General features: G+C 42.5%; 1 protein-coding gene across 9 annotated transcripts in view; it reads right to left on the bottom strand.

The window, feature by feature from the left end:
- mef2aa (myocyte enhancer factor 2aa) overlaps nucleotides 1-18,510 on the bottom strand; it is a 61,103-nt gene extending 42,593 nt beyond the window's left edge. For 4 of the 9 annotated variants that reach the window (XM_034587090.1, XM_034587093.1, XM_034587096.1 and 1 more), the window contains exon 1: nucleotides 13,802-13,964. The gene's annotated coding sequence lies outside the window, so the exon portion shown is untranslated. Of the gene's footprint in view, nucleotides 1-11,268; nucleotides 11,423-13,801; nucleotides 13,965-18,242 lie in introns of those variants that run through there. The other 5 variants (XM_034587087.1, XM_034587094.1, XM_034587095.1 and 2 more) reach the window with 3 other exon arrangements.
- Nucleotides 18,511-23,464: the final 4,954 nt, after the last annotated feature.

Here is a 23,464-nt window from a genome sequence, read left to right as displayed (position 1 = left end):
GTCAAAGGGAGGCCAGGGAGAGATGGAGAGGAGGAAGAAAGGGAGGGAACCACCTTGGGGACACCCTTCCCCTCTGATCCTTCCCCTTATTACTGTCCCGACTGTAAGTCCGAGACTAAACAACAACAGAGGCTCATCTCCTCTGGCCTCGCTCTGTGTGCTTATTATGTTTACTGGAAGGATCATTACACAGGCTGGACAATGTGCACATGCTGCTTTCAGCCGCTCACTTTGCAATTAGTAGGCAGAGACCTTTCCTTGTTGTTCAAACACTCCACCGGTTACATAAGAATGAATCACAGCTCTCACAACAGGAGTTAACATACATGGAAACAACATGATTATGACAGAAGTAAATTTCTGATGGGATGCAACAGCCTCACGCAGTAATCTGATGTACAGCGATATGTGGATTCTGTGGAAATAATCCTGCGTTCTTAAGTGTATCGAAACCAGAGTGTCAACACACTCGCTCGGATGTGATTCGCCTCTGGCAGCCGGCAGACAAAGAGCTAAAGCAGCCTAAATCCACAGTTTTACCAATGTGTTTCAATGGAGCTTTGACACCAGCGCAGCAGGAAATGAACATTCACCCCTTTGTTCTTGCTTTCATCAGGAGGTGCTGTACCTGTAAATGGGGTTGTTGGCCTGAGGGGAGTGGAGGCAAGCCAACCCTCTCATGCTCTCTCCCTCTTCCCTTTGTGCGAGCGCGCTTATCTCCTTCTCCAGCAGTGAAAGGCAGGATTGTGGCCCCAGCAGCAGCATCACTAGTGTTAATGTCTCCTGATGCTAATCTGACACACGGCTGATCTCTCAACAGCCACTTTTTCCATCGCCTCTTTTCAGCCCTCTTTCTTTCTTTGCTTTTTCTCGTGATTTCTTTCTTTTCGTTCCATCTTTCTTTCTTTGAACTCATGTTATACGTTCTTTCACCTCAGTTTCCAAGGCAACTAATGAGATATAATTAATAAGAGCTATCGCAAGGGCATGCGGACAAAAAAGAAGTGAAAAGGGAGGCTTTGAGAAATGTGGAAAGAGGTGGGGCTGTCTTCAAATCATGGACTTTCTGCAGCACTTCCCCTTTCTCTGTAAAGAATTGCTGTGGCTGACATTTTTCATATAAAGAGGGGTGATTTACAGGCAAGGCTAACATAATTTTGATATGATTACCTTAAAGGTTTTGAAGGAAAAACCAAATACATACAATTAGCTCAAAAGAAAAACCTCCAGGCCAAAATCTTGAGATTTCGAAATTAAGATATATCTTCAATAGATTACTTTCAAATTTAAAGTGGGTCGTAACAGTACATTAAGAAATGTTTTGCTGCGAGGGGTCTCTCAATCAAAACAATAACAAAATACCTTATTTGATGACGTCGTGAAGCAGCGTGGGATCATGGGAGTTGTTGTCTTGACCGCAATTGCTGATGAAAATGTACCTGACGTGACTCAGGCACAACTCATGTTCACGGATAAGGTAATGTAATAAAGTGTTATCCACGTTACATAGCAAACGGCAATGAGTAATCGTGAAGCATCACAAGTGACCAATACAAATAGTGGAAGGAAAAAACACCTGACTGGCTGACTGGCTAGCAGTGTGTTTAACCTTCTTCATACATCGTTTGCCCCGGACGTTATTTGAGAGACGGGTAAAGTGGATATGACACAATGAAGGCGTCCCGTTACCATAAACTAAATTGGAGATTTCTCTGGTTTTGAACATTGTTGGAAACATGTTGAATAATGTAAGTACACAAGTCAACAAAATATTAAAAGAATGTCTGGTAATCTCTAGGCACGTTAATGAAGAATTTCTACATATTAAATCTTTAAAGGTCATTGAGATTCTATCAAGTCTAATTTCATTAGGAAAAAAACTCATTGCTCCAGAGGAGGCAGTGACCTGCACAGTCGGGACAGTCACAAAGCCAGCAGTGAGAGTCTGCACTAAAATGGCAGCCAGGCAGACAGCGAGTGGTTAATCTGCCCTGATGACTGGTGGCTCAGTCCAACCCTCCGATGACCCAGCTGTAATCCCACATTGGATCAATGCAAGTTCAAACAATCCACCACGCTGCTAGCACCTTGCCTGGGCTGTGGGGATTGTGCTGTAAGACAGGGACCAGGAGACAGAAAGCTACTTATCACCTCCAAAATGACATCAAAAGGAAAGAAAACCCCACAGGATGAACCTGCTCGCACTGAGAGCAGGTTTCAATGTGGGCCCACGTTACACAGCCGCCTGGATGGAAACCATGTCCATCTTCAGAATAAACACTGGACAAGTGTCCAATCTACAACATCTGAATGACGATGAGTGGAAGTACAGGAACGACCAATAACCAAAGGACGTCATTCGCTGACAGCATTACCAGACAGACATCCTCCATCTCACTCTCACATTGCTGTCAGGGGATGAGAGGACTATGCAAGGTGACTTTGACTAAGTGCCTTGGGGTTTCATGAGAAAAATGCCATTGACATTACATTAATTTCATGTCTCTTTTTTAACTGACTTAGTGCCACGGAGTCCCGGATAGCACGGGGGGAAAAAAGGAAAAAGACCTAGACAATTTTGCTGTAGCTTCAAGGCACAAGAGGCCAAGGAAGACAACAGTGACAAATAGGTGACATGATCGGCCACCAACTTTTTTCCTCCATTCAACAGAGGGACGAGACATTCGCAGGATGAATGTTAGTCGGAAACTTTGCGCTGCACTTCACGTGTGTTTGGGTGCGACAGCAGGTGTGTGCGACACGGAGAGTGAACAAAAACAAGAGAGGAAGGGGAGGGAAAGTCAGATGGGGCGAAAAGACAGTAAGAGTGTGTTAACTATGTGGAAAAGATGTAAAGGAAATAAGACTAAAAGAAGCACCCGGCGCCCATCCCATCCCACCTCTGTGGTAGTGAGCGGCAGCGGCGTTGTAACATAATTACTGCTGGGACACTTCTATTCCCAATGATCCATTTGCGTCAGTCAGGTTTTCAAGCCCAGCCAATGAATGGATTCTCAGTTTCTCAAGGATAAAGAGATGACCCTCTCCGAGCAGTTATATCCATTTCATGTAGAAAAGCTACTCTCCTCCTCAAGGTAAATCCCTTGATGCAGATTGGAGTGAAACTTTTACGAACAAAGAAAACGATGTTAACTTCCTTGATGCAAGGGTAGGTTGATGAATTATGTCTCATTAAAACTGAATGTGCTTGACAACTGAGAATTCATAGACACACAGTACAGTTTATATAGTGGCCTACTAGATTATTTTTTAATAATCATTCACAGGTGATCTTTAAAAAATCCAGAGTGATCTAATAACATTTAACACACTTTTGAAGATTTCTCCACAATTCTAACATCTAGATATATTATATTTTGAACCTGTTCCCCAAGTTGTGTCACATTGTTGTAATCCAAAGTAGCGGTAGCCACAAATTAAGATCTCCTTGCTAATTTTTCTATCAAAGTTCTTTAAAGATTTCTTACGTTTTCATGTTTTGTTTGGGTTTTACGAAAATATCAAGAACATATCTCGATTTCAGCTATTTAAATTATGCAACCGCAGCTTGTAAAAAGGGGAAAAACGATTTTTTTTTTTTTACCGTTCATCGTACCAGAGCAATGCATCATTGCGACTTGAGAAACTTTAAACTCTAACCTCTTCACCCTTGGACATAATTTCTAATCAAACAATCTGCACAACGTCTGTAAAATGCAACTGACAGACTAATGGATAACTACTCACTTTATATTAACACTGTTGCTTGAACAAACTGTGTCTCTGAGCAAAAGCCCTCCGTCACCAACATCCCTTATGACAGTATGTCAGTATGTCACTTTAACAAGTCAGTGTCTTGACATGACACAACACCAGAATCCAGGACTCTTTATGGATGAGCACTTCTTTGCTTTAACTAATAAAGTTACATGTTACAAATTAGAGTGAGTTTTATCACCAGTTTTCACAATTTGATGTTTTTCTTACAGATTTTTGTTGGAAGATGAGTATTTTTTTCTACTTGTTTTTACACACATGCACACAAAAACACAAATGCATGCATGGTCCTAGAGGTTTATACATTTGCATAGCATTACAGTGCGGTCCTGTCGTCTGATATCCTACAATGGCATGTGTCCATTTGCATGGTTGTCTATCATTAGATGGACCTCTCACCAGGGAATTATAATAATGCCAACACCACTGGGAGCAACAGACCCCCTTCTCACCCACCATCCCATCCACCCCCCCCCCACCCCCCCCACCCCCCACCCCCCCACCCCCCCCTCCCAGGAACCCTGCGAGTTGTGTTAAGTGCCATGGCAGCCTTTTGATGTTGCGCAGGCCGCAACTCAGAAATGGTAAACAGCGAAGATGAACCGAGATCTTCCTCCGGGGGGAATCTGCAGTGCAAGGGTATTAGGGACGTCACGCATAATGTCTCTCAGCAGTCGAGCATTTACCCAATCTCGACGCATCTTTGGAAACACTGAGGATCCAGATTAGATACTGAGATTCCACATATTCAATTCAATTCTCTCCCAGTGTTTGATGATCAGCGGGCATATTTCATTAAATAAATAGTGAGCGGCGAAAACAAAAATAGTTTTTTTGCTGCAAATACTGTACATGCAGTTTAGGATTACTGTCTGCCTTCAGAGAATGTCCGCTTTCAATGGAAAAAAAATTAAAAAGCTCAGAATAAATATTTGATTTTCTCTTCCCATTTTTATCTTCCACTCGATGCCTCTTTCCCACAGTGTTCCATTACATAAAAGGTTTATGCAATATGAGCAGTGAGGATGGCCATGAGTCATAACAACAGTGAAAGGGGCTAGCTAGAGTAGCATTGATTTTTTTTCTTTCTTTCTTATAATTTAATGTTGTAGAATTAGTCTTTTAATGATCCCTCACAGCCTCTGTGATTCACGCTTTTATCTTTTTTTTTCACGTAAACATTTCAAACGAAGCAGCTGCTCACTGTATTTCTGAAAATACATAATGACACATGGAGGCTGGAAGTGGCAGGAAAATATATAAAATCTGGATCTGTGCGATGTTTGTCATGGAGTTTTATGTTGTTAGACGTCTGCAACACAATAGGAGACAGTTTTCATTTAGAGAGCATGCTCTGAATCTGCTTTGTGAATGATGCGTCTTAACAGAAAACAGCCGTTTTAGCAGCAGACAATCCCCTAATGCTCTGTTCTCAGAGGGCAGATGTGACCAAAAAAAGTGTGAGGCGGATCATTTCTTTATAACCAATAAAAGCAGATGAGGGGAACATTTTTCTCTCTCTCTCTCCCCCGCTTGAATATCTATTGACATCAATGAAGGGCATTCACTGAGCAAATAATCTAAGGGGCATTTAGGCAGTTAGACCACAGTATCTCCCAAATCAGATGATGTGTGCTAGCTGTCACATGAACACTGTGTGCAAACACTGTGATAGAGAGAGAGAGAGAGAGAGAGAGAGAGAGAGAGAGAGAGAGAGAGAGAGAGAGAGAGTAAGAGAGAGAGACAGAGAGAGAGAGAGAAAGAGAGAGAGAGAGAGAGAGAGAGAGAGAGAGAGAAAGAGAGACCCCCACAGGCCCCTGCTGCAGCTCACCTCTCCAGGAATCTTTTCAGTCAAACTGTTTGCTGATAGCCTCTGGTCCCGAGTCCCAGGGCCAACGGCTGATGATGGATGCCACCCCCCGCCCCCCCCCTACACACCACCCCAACCCCTCTCCCCAGCCCCCATATATGTTCTGAACACCCCTGGCAGTTGGAACGGCGACAGAGGTTGAGGGGAGGAGGGAAACAGAATCAAGAACAACACAGTCTGACATGAATATAGGCTGCCAACAACTCACTGGTGGAAAGAAAAAAAAACGACACAATTTTCACCTAGATTTGCAGCCCACAGCACACAGATGGAAACTGGACTGGGAGAAGGTGGAGAGGACAGGCAGGCAGACGCACAAACAGCGGGCGGACCCGACACCTCAATCTCAATCCCAGTCACACTATAGAGAGCTGGGATCCAGGGACTAAAGATGTGATGACAATACTTTATGGATGGAATTTACTCAAAAAGACTGTGCCTGAGTTTTAAAAAAGCTTTATTGACAACTAGAACCTCCAGCAAGGCTGACACACTATCCCGCTGGTTTATCTGAATGAGATTATCTAGAGGTTTCACCCCCAGCAATTTCTAACATGCAAAACTGAAAGAAATATATATCATACATACATCCGCTGAAGATGTCACCTGGGAAAGACAACAAGATCCAAGAGCTTTCGGTGATAAGGGCCGACACCTGTGTGGATGTGCTGTTAACAAAAGCATGTGATCTCCGCAGTACAATATAAACGTTATGTCCTGCCTGTTGTGAACACGTCTGGCTGGAGAATCTCCTCCTGCACTCCTCATGTGTGAAAGACAAACTCCAGAGAAAGTTCAGACCCTATTATCTGGAGTTTCATGCTTGAAAACAGCCCATTTTTCATGAAATCCTGCTAACAGACAAACAAACTAACGGCAACAAAAACATCACCTCCACAACGGAAGTAAATATGACTTACCAGATTGCAGAGGTTTTAAAATTGTGTCCTCTTAAAGAGTAAAGAGGAGTACTGTTGATCCTTAAGAAAACTAAGTGAACTGGAAACGTCTAAAGATGATATCTAGGCTTGTAAAAATCGTACTTGACTAAGCTTATACACTTCCCCTAAAGTGAGCAAGGTCATAAACATGTTCGGAATCTGCACACACAACATAAACACAATAAACTCTATCTCACTCTAACGTACAAAGTTTGGAAACTCATGCTGTATAACCAAAAAAGAACACGCGTGTGGCGTTGCAGTGTACATGCTGCTAGTTCATGGCCCTAACAGCGGAGAGGAAGACAACTTTGAACTGCAAGTCAGAGCCCTGCAGTGGACCAGGGCCGCGTCCACAGAGTAGAAGGGGGCTGGGTCACTTCCCTTCCCTGTTCATATGGCCCCATATGTGCTACAAAATAATGGGAGGAATCGCACCACCAGCACCGTGGCCGCCACCGCCCCCTCAGCTGTCCTGGTTCACAGGCCTTTCTGAGACAGACAGAAAAACAAGGATATCGCAGGCCAGGCCTCCTTCCTGCAGCTCGAGGGAGGCGTGACAGAGTCTGTCCAGCTGCAGGAGAGTCCAGGCCAGTAGCTTCCTTCCAGTGGCTACTGGACTTTTAGTCAGTGCTGCAAAGCTGTTACACCCAGGCCTCAAAAACACCAGCCAATGATGAACACTTATCTGTGGACTCCACGTCTTTACCATTATGGGAAACATGATGGGAGTCAAGATTAAATGGCGATAAAGGTTGTAAGCGATGTTTCAAATCACTTATTTTGGCACCGGATAACGGCATAGTAAACAGCTCCATTACACAGAGCTTACTAGACTTTGAAGAAAGTTCACTTAGCACACACTTCAATTGTTTGTCTGCTTGTGATGCTTCTACTTAAATTATCTCTACACAAAGCAGGAGAATTTAAATCTCCAGCGAGCGAGAAAAGATCTACAATACAGCATCAGGAATTCAATACAGTGGGGTATATTAGCAATCATGGGAGATCTTTTGATCTAGTAAATTAGATTATAATGTATTCCTTTGATTTATGTATGTCTCATTGAGATTCAGTTAAAACGCAACTCAGCAAAGAGATGTCTTTCTTAACTTAATTTTCAACTTCATCAGTTTTGCTTTTACACATGATTCAACTTAATAATATCACTATGGTATTGTGCAGCAACATAGTCACTTAATATAGCTGCTTTTCTACCATCCATCACTGTTAACCCTTTTCCGATGGTCAAACAGACCCACTAACATGATCATGGTCAAATGACTGCACGGTTGACACAGGTTTTTATCGTCTTCTGCTCCGATTGGCACTGATGGAAACATGACTTCTGGGTGAATAGCCTAATTTCCTCATCTTTATTTTTGGCAGGTTAGATACCGACACTACACCTTTTCGCGCATTGAACTTTTGGCTTTGGCGCATAAATAGCCATGAATGTTTGTGTACTGTTGCGTATTGGGAATTTTTTCATTCATATCGTGCAAGATGCAAGCAAGGTTTTCGAACTAACTCACCAGGGGAAATAAAACAAAGGAAGGGACAAACTCCTCCGCTTACAATGGAAAAACAAGTCAATTACCTTTTTTCAGCAGGTTTACAAAAAAAAAAACACATATTTTGGTGTAAAAGAGGCCTATTAGGAAATGTCTGTAGCATGTAAACAACATTAAGAAAGCAAGCTAAAAAACAATAATGACCAACTAAACCACAGGACACACATATTTGGGTTATACGTCTTGTTAGTGTAACCCACTCACTTGTGAGATGATGCAGTGTGACTCTGTGGTTTCTCTTGCACTCCAGAAAGCCAAAGAGGGAGGAGGTGACATCTCAGAAAAGTGTGAAATGACTTGACTTCTCAAAGTCATCACCTTTGCTCCACCACATGCTTCCCCAGTCTATAGCATCCTAAACCACACATCGTGCATGTGCAATTGCTAACCTCATTAGATTAAATTAAAGGTGACATAGCCAGCAACTGAGGGAAAAACAAATCTTGTATGGTGCTTTAAAGAAAAGAAAAAAATAGCAACAAGTCCTACAAACTGAACGACCATTTAAATGTACAATACATAACTCGGCCACTAGGTGACTTTCAATCAAAACAATAACACAATACCTAGTTTGAAGATGTCATGAAGCTGTGTGATCATTTGAGTTGTTGTCTTCACCACCATAGCTGATGAAAATGTACCTGACGTGACTCAAGCGCAAATCATTTTGATGAGGTAATGTCTAAAGGTTTTAATCACAATACGCAGCAAACAGCCATGAATAATCGCGATCCATTGCGAGTGCCAAAAACGAAAACTGGAAAAAGCTGCTGACTGGCTAACTGGCTACATGTGCGCTTTTCCTTCTTCATACGTCGTTTGCCCCGTAAATTACGGCAGAGAATGGTTAAGCAGATATGACACAGTTAAAAGGCGACAAAAAGAAACGTCCCGTTACTTTGAATAAATTGAGAATTTCTCTGGGTTTGAACATTGTTAGCAACATTTTGGATAATGTAAGTACACATGTCAAAAAATATACAACACAGGTCATTTTAATGGAAAACCCTGGAATAGTGCCTGTATCACAACAGGCACACAGGACCTTTGTTGCAGTCAAGCTTATTTTACCGACACAGTATGGTTAGGTTTAACATAAAAACTACTTTGTCAGGTTTAGGGAAAGGTGGTGGACTTCCTGGACCTTTGTTGTCACGCAGTTAAGGTTGTTGACCGGACAAGGGTAAAAGAAAAATTTATGACTATTGGTTTCAAATGGTAAAAGAACTGTGGTCTCCTAATTCCAATGTCCTGTCGACCCATCTATCATCCCCATCCGTCTCCTAACGTGAACTTTAGGGCTCTGCACACTACGTCAGCTGACTTCCTGCTTTACTCCCATCATAATTACTATGGTCACTAGTAGTCAGCTGATAAACATGTAACTATGGGTCACAGTATACTGCTTGCACGGATGACCTTTGGGATCATTTTTTAGAGGGGGACAGTCCTTATTTTATCCTGGATGTACCTCTATGGCAACAGTGGACACCATGGATTTGTTTGTTTGTATTCAGAGTCACAGTCCGCGAACAGTATGGATGTATAGTGAGACGCAGCCCATGCAGGATCATAGTGTTGAAAGCAGATTAACAGCAGATTTAGAGTGCGGCTCTGCCCGAGGATCCTCCTGCTGATTCTCCTGTGTGGTCCAGGTGTAAGAGGTGAATAGACCTCCAGTCAGTCCTTGTTTGGAGGAGCAGGGGAGGCAGGAAAAGACAGCACGGCCTTAAGCTGCTCTGCCCCGCTCAGCAGCACATGTGCTGAGTGAGCCGAACGGGGTGGCTTACCACCAGAGGTCTCAGGCAAGGGCAGGACAGTTGAAAGGTCACTGGTAGCTGTCTTGCTATACAAACATTGCCTCAGCGAGTACTACATTTACCCTCTGAGCTTACATCAAGCTGTTAGAGGGCCCTCATAATACTGGAGTGTCTGACAGCCACTCAAATGTACAACAACAATACCATTTTCTGATATTTGTTCATTATAAATATGGGGAAAGTTTTTTAAGATTAATAACAAAAGCATTCTTTGACTTGGTGACATCTGAAAATTAAGTTTCAATGTCCTTGCTGTGGTTAAAGGTTTTAAAGAGAACCACATAATGTTAAACAATGAACACATGTTCCATACGTGAGACCCACTGCTATTTCTTGCCCACAATGGCTCACAATCTCACCATATGAACATCCTGTCTAATATGAGACGCACAAGCATGAAAATGTGACGCAGAGTGAACCAAGGATCTATACACCGTGACGCCCCCATACTCCGGATATTTGCTGGTATGATGACCCAATAACCATTAACCAGATACAGAAGGAAAAAATATTTTTTATAAATCATGTATCTTGACTTGAAACTACTCTAAATAAAAGTTTTCTGCTTAAAGTTTATAGTTTAAGGTCTCATTATTGGCTTTGTGCACAGCAACAGAAATAATCAAACAGTATATTCGCATTAATGTGAAGTTTTCTTTACCAAAAAAAAAGAGAAAAACAACACAAGACTTCGCTCTTTGGTCTACACAGGACAGTCTACAGTGAACTGCGGTCTAAAACATTATCTGCCAGGCTCAAGATTCTGCATCCAACCTCCAGGTCTCACAAGAGAACGCTGGAATCTCCATATTGATGCTCCAATAAACAATGAATCATGTTACTAAGGGTCAAAGACAAAGTTGAGTTAGCATAAAACACAATTTCAAGCATTAGATTCTCTCAAGATACAGAGTTAAAACAAACTATAAAGGAAAAAAGGATAGGACAGTTACTTATTTTATAAAATTCAATTTCTAATGTTTCAGTAGATAATAATAATTACAACCAAACCACCTAACAATCTGTATTTACTACGTCCTAAAGCAACTGAACTTAAATCTCACTTGCCAAATGTTCAGTAGTAATAAAACAAACAGCCCTTTACAAATGCGGCTTCACTGCTGCACATTAAACAATATCAAATAATGCAAAACCCGTTAAAAAATAGATTTACAATCATGTGGAAAAATTCAAAATGCACAAAACTATTGTGAAACAATTGTAATATCCATAATTGCTGTGATGTTAAAGCTGAATTTGCAATATAAAAGAACATCTCGGCTTACCGAACAATCAAAGAAACACTATCCTCTTTATTGGCCCAAGAATATTCAGCTTCTATCTCTTATTTTTCATTCAATACATCCTTGGATTTCAGCTTTCTGGTGTTTTGTCCTCCTTGGAGAAAAAAAAAACGTCCTGGGAGGAGGAGAGTGGAGGAGAAAAGACTTGCACTCAGTGATTCAGAGGCATCGTGTGAACGCCAGCATTCTCCCTCTGACAACCAGCCTTAATTGCGGATCCAACTCGCCCACACACTCCACATTTCTCCTGGAAGGAGAAGCTGAGACACTGATACTGAAGTGGGATGAGGAGTGCAGTAAAAGATGCTGCAGCTGCCCATTCCTCACAACGTCGCCACCTCTCATTTCTCCCTTTCCAACCGAGAACTTGTGCTGAGACGCTAACAACACGCACTTCGGCAACATTTACAGAGACATGAAAACATAACATGTAACAAGGCTAAAACCTTTAATAAACACTCGCAGCCATCGAGGAAATATCCGCCATCTATCGCGCATTAGTGCGTCTTCCTGTCCTTGATTAAATGATAGAGGGCAAAATCTCATTATTATCATGTTATCAAACCTCTCCCAGTGTGTTTGTGTAATGGAAAAGGCAAAGGTTAGAGCGACAGTTCAACCACATGCATAGGAAAGACATTTACGATGGCTCGATCCGCGCCTTCACGTTCTTGCTCAGACTAATACACATCATAAATTGTTGAGATGATATTCATTTCGGCAGCGTAGAAAGAATCCCTCATCCACACATTAGACATAAGAGCTCACGTGATGTGGATCATGAGCAACAAGGCCCCATTACTGACGAGGCCTGGGGCAGCGCAGAAGCTAATGACTGCAGATTGGAGGGTGCTTTATGCTTTGCTTTAGAAATCACTGGCAGCCAGCTGGTAAGGTAATGTGCATGCCATCGGAACAGCGGTAACAGAAAATGGGCTTTGAAAAAACTACGAGCGTGCTGAAACAACTCGTGTCCCAGAAGAATGACTTTAATAGGAACATTTGTTATTGGTTCAGTTCATACAGCAAGTTGTAAAATATTGATTGCTGAGATCAACGCAAAGAGATCATTTCTAAATAGGTAACTGTAAATAACTCAAGGAAGACGCAGCTTTTTAGGACTATGTGAATTGGCTGGATCCATTCGGTAACACAAATCACACTTTACAAGTTGCAACACATCAGACAACCATAAAAAAAAAAAAGAAAATCCCAAGGATTAAATTCATACCAATGTTACATTTTGCTATTCTCTGTAGCAACCACCTCATTCTGAACAATATTAATGAGACAAGTAAGGTTGTAGGCGTACACTAGAAACATTTGAGAAGGTCAGGTTACCGCTGGCCGCTGCTCGCTGTGGCCAGAGGTTAAGGTCACACGGAGAGAAAAGAGACAGACGAGAGATTCAAAGAAGCACCTCGCAGTAGAGATCCACTAACAGGCTCCATAAACCAAACCTGACTGTGCAACTTATCCGACATGTACCGTGCAATTGACTGCCACTTAAAAAAATAGATGGTAAGGTGAGTTTGTGCAGTGACAAGACTGTCAAGATTAAAGATTACCTCTTCAATATTTCAGCGGAGCTTTTTTAAGCCTATTAAATTTTAAATAAAGCCATAACCGGGTTGTTTACTATATATTCAGGAAACACATAGTCACTTACAGGCATCTGAATCAGTGTATGACATGTTAAAATGCCAAAACAAGAGTATCTCAGGTTTGATTTCTTGTTTAATATATTTTTAAGTTTGTTGCAGACATAAGGACAACACTGAGAGCAGCGTGCGAGTGTAGAGACAGGCTGAACAGTACCATCTACATCTCAACACCACTAACTTCAAGCTAGGAGCAAAACTGGCACCAGGCTCTAGCACTCGTGTGTAAATTAAAAATAAGAATAAGTGTTATTAGATGTGTAGACTCAAAACAAATGGAAAGTGGTCACATCATTTTAAAGAAAATAATGTGCTCAACTTTCTATCACCATGACACACTCAGTGTGTGTGTGTGTGTGTGTGTGTGTGTGTGTGTGTGTGTGTGTGTGAAGTGACGGCTCCACTGTGTTATTACACACACTGATTACTATTTTCCCCGAGCGATGCGCCTGTTTGACAAAGTACACTCAGGTTCACACTTTCCACAACAAGGACTTTTACAGACACAGATCACGGATGGGAGTTTTTTTTTCTTATTTTTTGGGAAGGAGCGCGTTACCGGATGAATCCTGGAAAAGTTTCTCGCTATTATTCGGGTTGATATCAACGCACAGAAAACACGCAGAGGATCACAGCTCGAACAGGAGACCTGCCACGAGGAGACGTTGACGTTATCTTCAGTTGGATTAATAGATAGATAAATAGATGAGGAGTCTCCCCCGGCTCCTCAATCCCACTCTACATCTCCCTCTTGCGCTCTCTCTCGCTCTCACTCTCTCTCACTCTCTCTCTCTCTCTGTGTCGCTGCTGCCACACTCAACACTGCCACATTGTTTCTATTTCCGTGTACTCACCTTCGCTCCCGCTGGATATAGACACTCTATATCGGTGGCTCCGCTGGATAAACGTAATTTCAGTTCGCATTTACACGCTGACTGCTATTTTAGGGGAGGGGGGGGACGCTGACAAACTCAGAGAAGCCAGTCTTCCTCTTGTCACCGAGACTCCTCCCCTCATCTGACGAGCTGCCGCTCTATCCCTCCCTCTCTCCCTCCCTCTCTCTCTCTCTCTCTCTCTCTCTCTCTCTCTCTCTCTCTCTCTCTCTCTCTCTCTCTCTCTCTCTCTCTCTCACACACACACACACACACACACACACACGGAGTCAAAACATTGGAACAACTTGGAAAAGTCCCTGATTATAACCGAGAGGTAAACAAAGCAATAGAGAATCTCAGATCTCTTTTGCAGAATATTATTATTAAAAAAAAAAACAGCTTTTTAATAAATACTCTGCTGTGGTTTGATTCCTGTCACATTCTTCATAACAACAACTGTGTCCCATGGGTGCAGAGTAAAAGAAAACTTGTGGAAACTTTGACAGAACTTTAACCGAATTAACTAATAATAATAATAAAAACAAGTTAAACGAGCCTAAATCTGAAGCCAAGTATTTAATTGCGTTAAAGTACAGTCTGTTTCTTTGGAGTCTGACTTTGATACTTTTTTGGGGAGGGGGGGGGGGGCAACTTCCAGCCTCATCACATTAGACACGTTTGACGTCATATCTCTAAGACAACAGCGATGGAATTCGGGGGTGGGAAGGACGCGCCCACAAGCCAATGGGAACCCGTGCGTCTCTTCGGGAGCCAATAGGAAGGGGAGGAGGGCGGGAGCTGGTTGACGTGCGCATGAGCGTGTCACGTGTGAACATGTGCAGGATCAGAGGAGGTGTGGTGGTCAGCTCAGACTGTGCGCTGGCATGTAGGAGGCAGGTGCGAGTGAAAGAGCAGTTTACTGGATTGTGTATGAAATATGGTGGGAAAGAACATGTAATCCAGTTTGGACAGGGGACTAGAGAAGCTCATGGAGAGTGGAGAACTTCAGCAGGTTAAACCAGGAGCACTTCAAGTCTCCAAACTGATCTCGAGTTAAACTACATAGTCATTTGAAACTATGTTTTTGTTGTTGTATATAAACACCTTAAAAGTTGATGTGCATGCGTAAGTAATCAGTTTGTTCAAGGTTCCCCCGTCTTCACAGATTTTATAATATCTTGAGAACTTCCATTCTCCGGGTTACGTAGGGGGGGCGCTCGTGAGGTTGTCGAGAACGAGTGAGGACGCTATGGAGCTGTAGCCCCAAAATTTAACTTTTCCAAGAAAATATTTTTCTGCCAATTTTCTTAATGTTTTTGATATCAAATGGTGAAACAATAGATGGTTAATATATATTGTTCGATTACATTTGATTTGTGGCTTTCCAATCATAAGTACTTTATTATAAGTACTTGTAAGGTCATGTCCCATAATGGCATGGTCCATTTAGGTTTCAGCAGAGCCGGTTATCATGTGAATGTGGAACGTAGACTTGACAAAAAGTGAAGCCAAACCATTATGACCCCCCCCCCCCCCCCCCTTGTGGTTGGCTGCAGTAAAGGTCATAAATCCTACCTCCTCCATGTTAAGGGGAGCGTTTCTATGCTGGTGTTGAGTGTCTTCCGGTTTCTGGTCCTGTTTACTTCAGATCAATGGCGAGTTTTACTCAGTGGATCGTGTTGGAGTTGGAGCTGACAGATGTTGAAGAGCAATTACTTTCTCTTAAAGAACTGCAACGAAGAAAAGAAAGACGTCGTCCGTGTTCTTTCCTTGAAGTCAATTAAAAAATGGTGGCAAGTCTGCCAGAGATGCGATGCTACCAAGCGGACCAATCACAGCTCTTGCTGTCTGGGCAAACTAGTGAGTGCCCTCTAGGTGAATTGCAGCATATTTCAATACAACAGGACTAACAGGAAGTGGGCAGGCTCTATGTACAGGGCCTCTGACCGTTTCCGTTTAAATAAAAAAATGTTCTGAGCTGAACGTGCCCTGTTATGTTAATGGGGCAACCCGAACAGTGTGGATAAGTTCTCAAGTACATATAGTTTACTCAAGCATTTTCCATTAGCTGCTACTTAGTCCAACATTTCAGAGGGAAATATTTTATTCCACTACATTTATTTTACAGCTGTAGTTACAGCAGATTAAGATTGTATCTGCAAAATTTAAGATGAGCTCATAAACATGATTAATCAGTAATTTAATGGCAACATTTCAGTGGCTGAATAGTAAAACAATGCATGATTATTTGGGCTTCCGCTCCTATAATGACATCCAGTGTCATTATGCTGTATGGGCACTAATGAAGGAGAAGGGTTTTCACAAAGTATTGCTGTCTCCAACTCATTTGTATTAGTCTAGTATAGTATGGTCCCTGGTGTATTGAGCTACCTTTTTCACCACTTAGTCCCAGTCCCACAGGAAAAGGTTGTGTCTCGCCTTCCTCATCCCTCCTGATTGCTCAGGGCTCTAGGCCAAGAATTCACAACTGTCCTTAATGACTTTTAATGCCTATACAAAACACTTGCCGCATTAATACCCACACTGCACTATACGTTTGTTAAAGTCTCCATAGGTATGTCATAATCTGCAGGAACAATCCACAATAGTGGTGGACTTTAAAAGACCATTGCTTGAAGTCATCCAGATTTAGTGTCTGTATTGTCTGCTCTTGGCTCCTGGCCATGCACTGGTTCAGGTTAAATGAGGTGATTCTTTATGGCAACATGAGGTGATGGGTTGGTTGGCTCTTCCTGCAGTTTGCTTGAGCCTTGGTCCTCTTTTACTTTACTGTGCAAAAGAACAATATTAAAGGAGCCAGACACTCCACCTGCTGGCTTTTAAAAGGCCAGGAGAGATAAAGTATAATGATCACTTTGTCCATAGTTGTCAATGGCAGCTGAAGCCAACTTCACATGACATGGAAATAGTGTGTACCCACTCAAAGAAGAGGAACAAGAGTAGATGCTAAACCAAAGGGCACCGCTACTGTTCTCATGGTAGAGATGCAGATCACATCAGTCCTCATATTGCACCACAATGCACTATGTGTATTTGTTAGTTGTGGAGGTTTTAAATGTCCTTAGTTGTCTTTTTTTAAATTAAGTCATTAGTACAAAATGAGAGTTTGGGCAAGTTTTCACTGAGAAAGGCATATTTTCAATCATATCTGTAATTTTTATAGTTATTACACTATTATGCCAAATTAATTTCCTTTCTGTGGGGGTGGCTCAGATTGTGTTCCATGGCACCCAGAGGGGCTTTTATTTTAGAGATGTTGTACCGAACAACAACAAACGAGTGATTTCCCAGTCCTTCAGCGTGATAGAACTGGCTTTCTGAAAACTGATAACTTTCTGAAATCACTTTTCCGTGATTTCTACAGGTCAATAGACACTGCTGCAGCATCGTGAGAGTAATATTAAATTCAGCAAAAATTTTAATTTTCTTTACAGTTTTCTAAAACGTATCCACATTAAAACCATAGACCTTATATAAGGATGACATGACTGCTCTCCAATAGTGAAGCCAAAGCGTCTCAGTTACCACCTGGTGGCTGGCTTCACTGTAGGTCATAAACCCTGTCTTCTCCATGTTAGCAGGTAGGACATGGACCCAATTAAAAAACCAAAGTACATATTAAGATGGTTTCTGTCATTTTAGGTAGTTCTCAACGATGTGTAAAATGTTATATTTGTCCCTCTGCAGACTGTGGCTCAAATGAGCAAGATGCCAGTATTCGTAACTTGGATATTTTGGCTTCATTTCTGGGTAGAGGGAGGAAGTGGAGACACTTTGTCCATCTTTGTATACAGTCTATGTTTAAAACCATATTAGCAACATTCCTTTTAATAAAAGTAAAAGAAAGCATAGCATGACATTATTTTTTAATAAAAACAGATAAAACAACATCCTCTTGAACATGAATGTTATTTGGCTCTTTCTTGGGCATCACATAGTGTGTAACAATAGTCGTGGCAAACAACAATTACAGTCCCCAGCTGTTTCCTTGGAGTGTTTTCAATCAGTAAACTTTCTGCTGTGTACTGGTTCTTTGTGAGTTCAGACTGATGCCAGCTGACAACAGTTCGGATCCAGACTGCTCTCAGCATCTCCTTTAGCAGCTCCTTTGCCCACCCCACACTCCACATCTTCCCAAAGTGATGGCCACAATAAAATAAAAAACTGTGATGCTGGCAAAAACACAACCAACACAATGGCAGTGGTTTACATTAGCTCATTAGGTTTAACTAGAACGTGATGCAGTGGACTAAAGTATGATACAGTATGTGTTGTTAGATCATTTTTCAAATCCACATAATCGCAGATGTATCAAACCTGACGTGACATTAGCTTTAATTGGCATCACATTTCCGTGACGTGGAAGCAGTCGAGACCCTTTGTGACGCCTGTGTCTCACCTGTTTGTTGTTGCTGCTGCTGCTGCACAGACACCTTCACAGAACCTGCTGTTCCGACCTTCTGCTCGGCGTATTAACTTTCTTTGTCTCTCCTTTGCGTTCTACCTGCAAGACGTCCTCTTCTTTCTGCTGGTTTTGTTTCACTCTGCCCATCGATTTACCTCAAAGCCAGACCAGCTGGCTTTGGATGCTTTTCCCTCCGAGCCCTGAGAGGCCCGTCTTCACACCCTGTTCCTCCTCTTGTCCCTCTGTCTCTCTGCCGGCAGAGAGCAACGAGGGGGCTTGTGGTTTGAAGAGTGGACCCCCAGATGGACATGGACATGTCGGGCATGCGTTATGTGATGGGGCTTGGCTCAGGGCTCTCTGCACCAGCCACAGCTGTCAGTCATAACTCCAGAAGGTGTTGAGGATTTTTCTTTCCTCGCTCAGGAGGATAGACAGAATACAAAAATGTCCTTTTCTGCAAACAGGGTAAAGTTTTAGAGTTAATAATTTTAAGTTTATGTCTGACTCTTATTTGGTTTATATACCGAAATTAACCTTTAACGGGCATTTTTTCACGTTGATTAAAAAGGCGAGTTTTTTAAACTTTATTCATCAAATGTCCATGTGCGGCAGTTTGCCTTTTTAAATTAAGGGGAAAATTGACTATAAGACAAAGTAAGCGATGTATTTCAACAAGTTGCAGGGAGATGCCAAATAACGGTTTGTTCTAGCAGGGCTTTGATGCGCGACAGCTGGCATTTCCAACATTACTCCAGACCACAAATAGACCCAGACACTCTTTCTCTCCAATTAAAAAAAGGGCCTAAAAACACACGTCTCATGCAGCCAGCTTTATTAGGCTGTACGAGTCAAGTTTGATCTATAATACGAATGTGGGGGGAAAGAAATAGATGTTTATTTTGTAAATGAGAAAAGCACGAGCAGATCACTGAGTCACACAATTTTCTGAGGCGGCAATCGCGCCACCGCGATCTCTGAAATAACATTTCATTATCTGAGGCTCATTAAAAGAGCCTCTCTGAAAAGCCCTCAACGGCCCTCACCCATCCCGTGGTCCTCCGCTCGCCACACACACTACACCTTCAGTCACGAGACAAATTCTGCCAACAAATGTCACACCGCGGCTACAGTGAGATAACGACTCTGATATATAAATGTACTCATTACATACGCTGTTGGAGTTTCTCACCAAAGCATGCAAATGGGTTTGTGAAGTTTAAAACATATAAAATATTAAGATCCAGAAAATGATGGTTTCAAAGTGCTGAAACTCTCTATCCACAGTGATTATATCATATTTACGGGGGGAAAAAAGTCTCCCAACAAAGTCGTATCTGTGCAGCGGCGTGTTAGATAATCAAGATCAAGATCTAAAAATACCGTGTGTCTCACAGTCTGGATTTCGTCTCTTATTACCCACTGTAATTAAAAGTAACCACGGCCTGTCGGCTGCAAACAGCGTAGAATAGCACACAACTGTTAATGCAAAGGAATGCCACTTGAAATGAAACCCCCCCCCCACCCATGATATCAGTGAGCTGGGTAAAGTGCAGCACATAACGCAGAGCTCCAGTGACTGTGGGTGAGTAGGAAGGTGACCAGTTTGCTTTAAGGGTCATCAGCCGTCAGATGATCCTCTGCGAGTCAGGACGGTTTCCGTGTGTCTGTCAGACAGGTTTTAATGACAGGAGTGACTTCTCTGGTGTTGTCTGATGTTTTTCCTCTTGTTTTTCTCATCTCACTTCTGTGCAACTCTGACACTCCGCCGTGGGTTTTTTTGTCGAACGCCTGTGCTTTTCCCGAGGCAGAGAACGACAGCACCACAAAGGTCCCTATGATGAGCTGCATGATCTCTCTGGAGATTAACCCATCTCCCGGGTCTCTTGATGTATTCTCCTCTGTTTATCACAGCGCTGAATGCTTGTGACCTGCGAGGCGGAGTCGTCCAAGTGTCCATCTTGTCTTGTTTGGTTTATGGGTGTACGGAAATCCCTGCAGGTAATAACACACGCTCTTTAATTATCCCCAATATTCACATGAGCCTATAGCTCCATTTATAAAATCTGGTCTCCATCATCTGTGAGCTCATTAAATATTGAACAAGGTCAGGAATGAAACTGCTCTTACCATTATTCATTTTGTCCCTAATTTCAAGTATTATTCAATTAATCACCTCATATGATTCACGGTGTCAGAGGTTGCTGGGTAAGATGAGCCAATTTTGCAAGCACACAAATTGCATAGAATAGAAGGAACAACAAACTTTCTCTAAATTTCTTCCTTCTGTTTTTTTTTTTAATTAAGAGAGAGCTGTAATTTCCTGCGGTAGCATTTACATTTAAAAAAAAGACAACGTTCATGATGCCTTAATGCCTGTTCTGGCTTTTAGGAGGATAAAACTTTTATGTTCTATGAGGCGTAACGATCATTTTGTACTTAGGCATTTCACTGTCGGCTAATTTCACAGATTTTCTGACTTGATGATTGCATCATAAGCAAAATCCCCGTTGTGTGTGTGTGTGTACGTGTGATTTTCTGACATTGCCAGAGCCAGTCAGCAGGTGCCATCACTTCTCATTCCCACCATTTACAGTGTAAAGACATGTCGAGGACAAGCACGATCGAGGGAGTCTGCCAGAGGGAATGTGTGGGAGAGACCACTCCTTGGCATTTTAGCGACGACTCCACATCAAGCTAATGCTACCGTAATTCACTTTGTCAGACTGTATGGCAAGGAAGCTAAAGATATCTGGATCCACTGTCACTGTTCACCTGTGGGCAGTATTTTAGAGGAGACGGTTTTCTCCACTCGGCTCCAGATGCTGTTCAGACCTTTTTTAACTGATAAGAACCACATGAAAAACATCATGTATACATTTGTTAAAAACACGTTTCCTCTCACACCAACTTTTGCTGTTACACTGCTGCCTTTGCACACTGAGCACAATTTCACATGCATATTCCCTAACAATGCCCCGGTACAGCACACTTGATTTCTAAAAATCTACCCTCATGCAGTTGAAGGTAGGTGCCCAAGTCTCGCTGAGCATTATGACTCATAGCATGCGTAGAGCAGCTATGTAACTCTAATCCACAAGAGATAATTTGGTATTCATGTTTTACAAATGTGCTTGAGAAAAAAATCCCTAAATCTTTTTGGCAAGTGGAGTCGAGGAAGTCGTAGCAAGCATGTCATCCACCGTGAAAAGGCGGCGGCGTGTTTGGGTAGCTCACCGCTTTGTCTCCTGAATTCAGCCTGAAAGACACTGCCATCATCAGCCTCCTTTGTTGCAGACTTTGTCTTTTCCAGTATTTTACTGGTTTCTCAAAGGTAAATAGAGGCTTGACTCAGAGGGGCACATGCAGTTTTCCTACAACAGGTAATACATTTGTGTGTCAGGCCTGCGCGTCACAGATTAAACATGCTTTGTTTAGGATGATTTATGGGCGCGATGTCGTGCTGGGTGCACTTGGCTGCGAGGAGCTGAGGGTTTGATGGCGGTGAGGGGGTAGCAGGTGGGGCGGTGGGTTGTTGAGTGTCAGATTTGTCTTACAGGAAGACTGATCTGTAGCTGCTCCGAGGGTGCCCACTGCAACACACACCTCTGTCATTAATCACACACAGCCTCGGAGTACAGAGTGCTTTGTCTTCTCCTCTCTCACCAGTGCTGCAAGCTGTCACCGCGCTGGGAAAAAAAGCTTACTTCAGAACAAGTATCAAGAAGTAGAAACTGCCGGTGCTGTGCCTTCTGAAACTGTGGGGTTCGTACAGCGTGTATTCTCGCAGAGGAAAGATATTAACTTGTAACTCTAAAAAACAGGACCCCTTCCTCATTTTCCGCACAGTGTGGCAGCTGTTGCGTTCATGCCGGTACAAAATCAATGATGCTTACCCCATGTAGGAACAGTCCTATGTTGCCGTCTTTGTCTAGACATGGCCCGACTACAACGTCTGCACTTCTCTTGTATTCATCCTCCTTCAGAAAAGGTTACCTGGATATACAGGATTAAGATCATTCACTATGCTGCAGAAACAGCTGATTCAGCAGACAGCACAGCTAAAAGCATGTTGACTTATAATCCAAATACAGCTGACCGCTGATGCCCTACTTTTCTACGGATCTCACACGCTCACTCCTTCCATTCGGATGTTGAGTTTCAGGTAATGAGGCGCAGCAGGGGGGAAATTAGAGCTCTTCTCTGACTGACTTAAAGGTGAACACGTTGTTGACCTTACATGACTTTACACACATGAGGACAAGAGTCATCGAAAGGAGTGAATGCATCCTTTCCGAAAACGGTTCGATTCCATTGTCCCCATTCCTCATGCTGAAGTGTCTTTGGGCAAGATAGTGAACCTTAAATATCCCTTGACTGCTGTGGGTGCAGTGTATGAGTGATATATGATAGAGAAAGTGCTGCACAGTATAGATGTACTGTGTGACTGTGTTTTTATGGATACAATCTATCAACTAATTCCAGAAATCTGTCTGTATGTTGCTCGCATATCTCGGAAATATCTGATTGGCTTCACACTTGTCATGTGTTTTGTTGAGGGCCCGGGAAGTGCAATTAATCTAGTTTGGTTCGATTTGGACACAAGATATGCTCAATTTTAATAAACTTTGAATAAACAGGCGATCAGCAGTCATCAATTTAAGTCACATAAGTCACAACGAAAACGTCACCGGTTCTCTAGTTTGAGATTCTGCATGGTGAGACGAGCTTCAGTGAACTTGAACAGGTGAGCAGCTTTTTCTGCAGAAGCGGTGGCGCAATTTCATGGTTCTTTAGATTCCGAAAAAAAAGCTCCAACCAGTATCTCCACAGGCCAAACAAACATCCGATTCCAAACAGGTTTGGAGGTTTAGGCAGGTTTAGAACGGGCACTGCACTAGTAGGAATAATAGGCTATACTGTGGCCAGGAGAAAAGAGCTTTTAAAAAATCCAGAGAGGTGGGAAAAAAATCCCTGACACGGAGGAGATAAAACGGCTGAACGTATAATAGCAAAAGGGAACTAAACCCGTTTGCCATTTTCCCCTTTTTACAGTGAAGGCAAGGAAAGTAAAAGAGCACAAGTCCTCAAAACAGGACAAAAGGCATTAGGGGAAGTCCATTCTTCAGTCAGTGACATAAAAATGAATCAAGAAAACTCAGAAAAGAAGAAACCAGACTGTACGCATCTGTGCATTTTAATGTATTCTCTGCTCCCTG

The sequence above is a fragment of the Hippoglossus hippoglossus genome, chromosome 6 (assembly GCF_009819705.1).
Source record: "Hippoglossus hippoglossus isolate fHipHip1 chromosome 6, fHipHip1.pri, whole genome shotgun sequence".
Classification (NCBI taxonomy): Eukaryota; Metazoa; Chordata; class Actinopteri; order Pleuronectiformes; family Pleuronectidae; genus Hippoglossus; species Hippoglossus hippoglossus.
Note: the sequence above shows the minus strand (reverse complement) of the source record. Positions and strands in the feature narration are given on the sequence as shown.